The sequence below is a fragment of the Antrostomus carolinensis genome, unplaced genomic scaffold (assembly GCF_000700745.2).
Source record: "Antrostomus carolinensis isolate BGI_N321 unplaced genomic scaffold, ASM70074v2 scaffold43082, whole genome shotgun sequence".
NCBI lineage: Eukaryota > Metazoa > Chordata > Aves > Caprimulgiformes > Caprimulgidae > Antrostomus > Antrostomus carolinensis.
The window spans coordinates 1-5,820 of record NW_010300974.1 but is presented as its reverse complement, the minus strand read 5'-3'; the positions used below and the strand labels follow the sequence as shown (position 1 = coordinate 5,820).

General features: G+C 37.7%; 1 pseudogene; it reads right to left on the bottom strand.

Annotated features, from left to right (window-relative positions):
* Positions 1 to 137: 137 nt before the first annotated feature.
* On the bottom strand, positions 138 to 971 carry LOC104521344 (spartin pseudogene; annotated as a pseudogene).
* Between the last annotated feature and the right edge of the window lie 4,849 nt (positions 972 to 5,820).

The window sequence follows — 5,820 nt, the reverse complement described above, 5'->3', positions numbered from 1 at the left end:
ACCAGCCAGTTAACTGTCCATCTCACTACCATACAGAGGTTTAGGCTCAAAAGAGCAAAAACTTAAGACAACTGCCTTTTAAAGTTTTATGACAATTCTTGAAATTTAATTAAAGGAGAAAATTATTTTCCTGTTACCTGAAGAAATGCAGGTGGGCGATTCTGAGCAGCTTCACTATCTGTATCCAAGAACTTCACAATGCGTAGATATCCAGGATACGAAGGAGCACTAACCTGCCCATCAGGAGTCACAAAGAATATCTGTACTCCTCGGGGAATCAAGATCAGCTCATCTGCATCCACTCCCAGGTTTTCCAGGGGAGGTGGCTGAGTACACTTACTGTAGTAGTCCTCACCTACAGAAGAAAACTCCCCGGAGTCTGTGCCGTAAGACACAGTAAAATGGCCATTGGTAGCTTGAGGAGTATAGGCAGGAGGTGCTTCATTTGGCAGACAAAGAGGTTTTACAGATGATGGACTCAGAGCTGGAATTTGCCCCTGGCTCACAGCTGCAACACTTCCATCTGCTGCAGGTGGCTGATTTGGTATGAACAGAGAAGTAGGGGCTGGGGGTCTTTCTGGCTTTTCTTTGGAAGGAATGGATGGGTACAACTTGGGCACCCCAGCAGGGGCATCCATCGCAGCAGGACTTGCTTGTACAGGCAGGGTGTTTTGTTCTAGGATGCCGAGTCGAGCATGAACATTTCGGAGGGTCTCCCTCATCTTCTGCTGCATTTGTCTGGCAGACTCCCACTGGGACCCTACACATGTAGGGTCCTGTGATGGAACACTAATTCCTCGGAGCAAGTGGTCAAGTCCTTGCTTATAATAACTTCTTGCCTCTTCCTTCTGACCCAGTTCATCTGTGTTCAGACCTTTATTGATAAAAATAAAGGCTTTCCTGTACGCTTCATTAATAGCTTTAATATTTGCATCTTCTTCCATAACTGGATCCTGTAGTTGTTCCATTACTGCAAATTTGAACAGATTAGTGGGATTATTCACAGATAAGCCAAACAAAGTTTACCTTATAATAAAATCTCTTCTAACTGCTTTCTAACAATGACTATACTCTGTGTATTAGCAGAAAGCTATCTAGTTGCTGGGTACAGTGTCTGCTATGTTATGGTTATCTCCTATTAACCATCAGATTTATAATACCTGATTCCAAGTCAAGCAAGGAATTTAACTCTGTAGCCATCACATCTAGTTACACCACAGACAGGTATTTCTAAAAAGTTAAGCATCAGAAGAATATGGATACTCCTGATATTAAACTTTCCATCTTAAAAAGTATTAAGAGTAGTAGCAAATGGTGGAGTAAAAAAAAAAAAATTAAAAATCTAACTTTACTTTTGACAATATTTAAAAAAAATGTCTAGGGTATTAAAAAATTCAGTTCATATTTTGTCTACTTAAATAAAGGCTGAACTTACAAACAGTATTTTTTTTATTTAAACGGTTTAAGTGAAAGCACTCAGAAGATTTAAATAAATCTTCACAGACTTCAAGACAGACACAGAACTAGGAAGAAATACTTTGAACAGTTAGAGCTAAGCCTTACAAAAGGAAAACAGGGAATTACTTATTTCCTTTACAGTGCTTATAAAGTGAGGAAGATGACTGGAGTTTTGCCTATTGCTCCCCAGGTGACAAAAACCTGAAATACAAGTATGTAAAAAAGGCTGCAGGTTCTATTTCTATTTCGGAATGTATTGCTCAAACAGCCTCATATATATTTCAACAACTGAAGAGCAGAAAAGAATCTAAGAGGTTTATTTGAATTTTAAAATGCATAAAAATCATTGTTTTAATTGAATGCAGATTTTCAGGCTTAGCCAAATGCAGCAAACATAAATCATTTTTTAGGCTAAGATAGCTTTTATAACACGCAATGTAAAAAAATTCCAATGAAGTTTTTGCTGACAGTGTTGATAGGTATTGTCAATTCAGAAAAATCAGCGTAATGATCAGGAACAACAAAAGTGGGATACAATTTAAAAATTAAAGAGCATACATTTTTGAGAAAAACAATGATTACGTACTGTAAGCTGGATGGAAGAAAGGAGCTATCTGTCAATCACAATTATAATAAGCTACACAAAACATGAGGGTAAGTAAAATCCAAAGTGTGAAAAGAAAAATACTTCCAGTACACATACAGAAGCATTAATGCCACCGTACAAAGCAAGGTGAGACCTCACACAACACTGAGCCACATCCAAGAAAGCTGCACCAGAACAGGCAGAGGCATGCTGAAGGCTACTGAAATTTTCTGGTGAATCAACTACCTTTCTTTTCCCTAGGCAAAGGTAAGTTTGTCTTACTAAGCCAGTAAACCAAAGGCTAAGAGATTGGATTAGTCTCTATAAATTAAGCTAGATAACAAAATAAAGTAAATCAGGAAAGAAGAAAAGAACTACTGAAATCCAAACTTTTAACAAAATCCTGAAATAGTACCTACATTTAAGCTTATTTAATGTCTCTTCTTGTTTTAGAAGAAGAACTAACTATCAATAAAGCAAATATATATCTATAAAAATCTGGAAAATATCCTTCCTCTACTTCAACAAAGACAGAGGAATTTCAGAAGTGCAGGTGTGAAAAGATTTTCAAGAAGCAAAGAGGGAATGCTGTGCTCTACTTCTAGATCCTTTGTGACCAAAATGCAGATAGCACTTATGTGACTGATGCATCTGCAGGCACATGACAGAAGTACCACGTAATCTGAAACACATCTGTATTTTTACAACGCAACAGAATCCAGTTCCACAGAAAAGATGAGATGTGTGATTTCAGTCCAACAACAGACACATAGCTAGGAAGAGACAGGGATGGCTCGAGGAGGCAGCCCACATGGAGTGGGTCACCAGGGACTCAAGCCACTAGGTTGGCTGCCCATTCCCCATCATGTAGCAGAAAAACCAATCTCGGGCTGGAGGAGGTTTGTCTGGTTGACTGCAGTCACCTGCTGACAACAGGCTCAACATCTTTGATCTAAGCTGAAGAACAAGACTAAGTCTGTATTTAATAACGACCAAGAACATCAAGTTTAGAAGCTATACACGTGTTTCTGACCAGCACAACAGCAAGCAATTATAATAAAAGTACTTGTAAAGAACTCTAACAAGTTTGTGAATATAGCTGGATCCTTACTTGAAAGATTACACTTAACCCTGTCATGTATTTTATGACCTAGACATTAACCATTTAAGATATGCATAGTCAAATTAGTCACCAGCAAAAAAACCCTAGGGATTTCCAAAACACATCATCTTGTGTCAACACTTGTATTTACTAATGAAAAATCCATTCTTCCCTGTAAGTGGGGTATAAAGGTAAAAACCAATTTAACAGTAAAGAACGCAGATTTTAAAATTACTGTAGGTTTCCAAAACACAGAAAATGTTTAGAAGACCAAGAAAGACAGAGTTTACCCTAACATCACAGTTTACTTCTTTATGAGCAAAATTCTGTGTTTTGACATTTCTAATGCAGAATCCAATTCTGTAATAAGGCTTTAAGTAAACAATTCATTTGTGTGAACACCGTTGCAATACGACAGTCTACTTTGCCCTATGTTTTTTGATTTGTTTTTGCTGGGGCAGGCTAAGGCAAAGATACTTTACAGATTTTAAATAATTATTTTGCTAGTGATTGTTAGCATATAACAAGAAGAGGCATCAAGTAAAATCCTACAGTCATAGCTACATTTCAACGTAACAGTGAATTAAGTTACTATTTACTGTCTGCTCGTCATACTGTCAACACTACTGTTCTTGCTAAAGCTCGGTCTTTATTAGCACTAAAAAAGCTCTGCATGAAAAAGGAGATGTCAGCACAATCAGCATACACACAGCAAAAGAGTGTACAAAAGAGATACAAAAGCTGGCTTGGCAATTCAGAAGAGTGGGAGTGTTAACTCATCTCTGATTGCCTGAAACATCCCAAGTTTGCAGTATATGTACAGTATAGTTACCAACAAACTACACATTCGGGTGGCAAAGCACTTGAAATGGAAGAAGGAATTCAGTAGATTTTAAATTTAACACAAGATAACTAAAAGTCAGCCTGAAAAGCTGAATTTAATTCTTATTAATTTAACAAAATTAATACAAAATAATGGATGGGATAAAGGATATAAGCCAATTGGATTGCTCCCTCACAAAACAAGAATAAATATTCTCTGAAACAGAACACTTAGCAGTAATTTGTTCACATGCAAGTGAGATGCACAGTCATTATTATTTTCAGTGTAGGATCTTAAAACAGTATTTAAGTGTCCTGTGTGCTTTAATACTTATCTGTAATCCATTTCCGTACAACGCAGAGTCTTATTTCCTCTGTATTACAGCCTGGATGCACAGCAAACCCTGCATTACTAAGTACCAGAGTGTCGCAAACCAACCTTTGCTCCCATGGCCAGGACAGATTGGCCCAGATCTGTACGACTTAGTACTAAGTAAGATTTAGAGAAATTTGTCTTGGAGAAAGCCGGTTCAAAATAGAGCTAAGAAAAGAGCTAACGGGCACTGTAGATAATCACAGATCAATTCTGTGCCTGACCTCACTCCTTGGCTCTTTTTCATTTACTAGTACAGATACACTCTGTGGTTTTAATTGACTTGACCAAGGGATGGTACACTTCAATAGAGAAACTTGAGTTCAATTTGATATTGTAAGGCACCATCTCAACTATCTGTCTGACCATACTTGCTCTGAAGCAGCGAAACCCACTTCATTAAAAAATAATGTATATTAAAAAAATATAGCTGAATGGTGGATCTTACTGCCAGAAGGTAAACATGAAGCCTAAAGCTTATTAAAAGGATTAAATATCCTGACAGAGGTAGGACGCTCTTTGCAGCTCACTGCTTTTGAAACCTGGGTGTGCAGCAAAGGAAAAAGCAAAATCAAAACAAACCCATTAATCAAAGAGCTCTTACTATATGAAAACTGTTTTTCTATCAGCCACTGATTTCAAAGACGAAAAGGATGTAGAACTGCCATGGGAGACAGAACTGTTTAAGCCTTATTTCTGTAAGGAAAGAGCAATTAAGAAAGTATTAGTAACTTTCAAGAATTTAGAAAACAAATTTAATGAAAACAAATGTTATAAAGTATTTAAACTAATAGAAGTCAGGTACTAGCTGATAATTTTACTTTTTTTTTTTTTTTTGCTTTTAGTTTATTTACATTAGTTTAAAGTAGCCCTTGAATTTTTCATTAAATGGTGGTCTACTGCTAATTTTTAAGCACCTAAGGCTAGATAATATCAAAGACTAGATAACAGAGAAAGTCAGTGATCTGATCTAACATTGTAATTCCTACTCTCTTAAAATTACCAAAGACTTCAGTAAACTCCCACCTTCTGACATTTCAACCTACACCATCTTCTCAGGCAGGCCAGTATCCCAGCACCCAGGTTCACTCGGCCAGCACGTCTCATTCTCCTCCTCTTGGTACTACTGCTGCCTCAGTCCTTTTTTTCTCCAAATAAATGGACTTCCTTCCCGACTCCTTGGTCTGTATTTCCAGCACCTGCTCTCAACGTGGACCTTTTAGGCTCTGAGTACCTACTTGGCACTTCTCTAAAAAGGAAAGTGAAAAGCCAGTAGGGCAGATAATTCCCCTCACCACCAAGCTGTGCTGTGCTGCCCAGCACTTAAGGTTTTTCACAGCACTGAAGCACAAAGACATTATCTACCATTTTGCAGCCAAACATTTTCACATCGTCATGGAAATTTTAGGGTTACGTAAGACAGCTATTTAATACTTTTTCATCAGCAGCGTGCCTGCCAGTGTCCCACCACTGCCAACA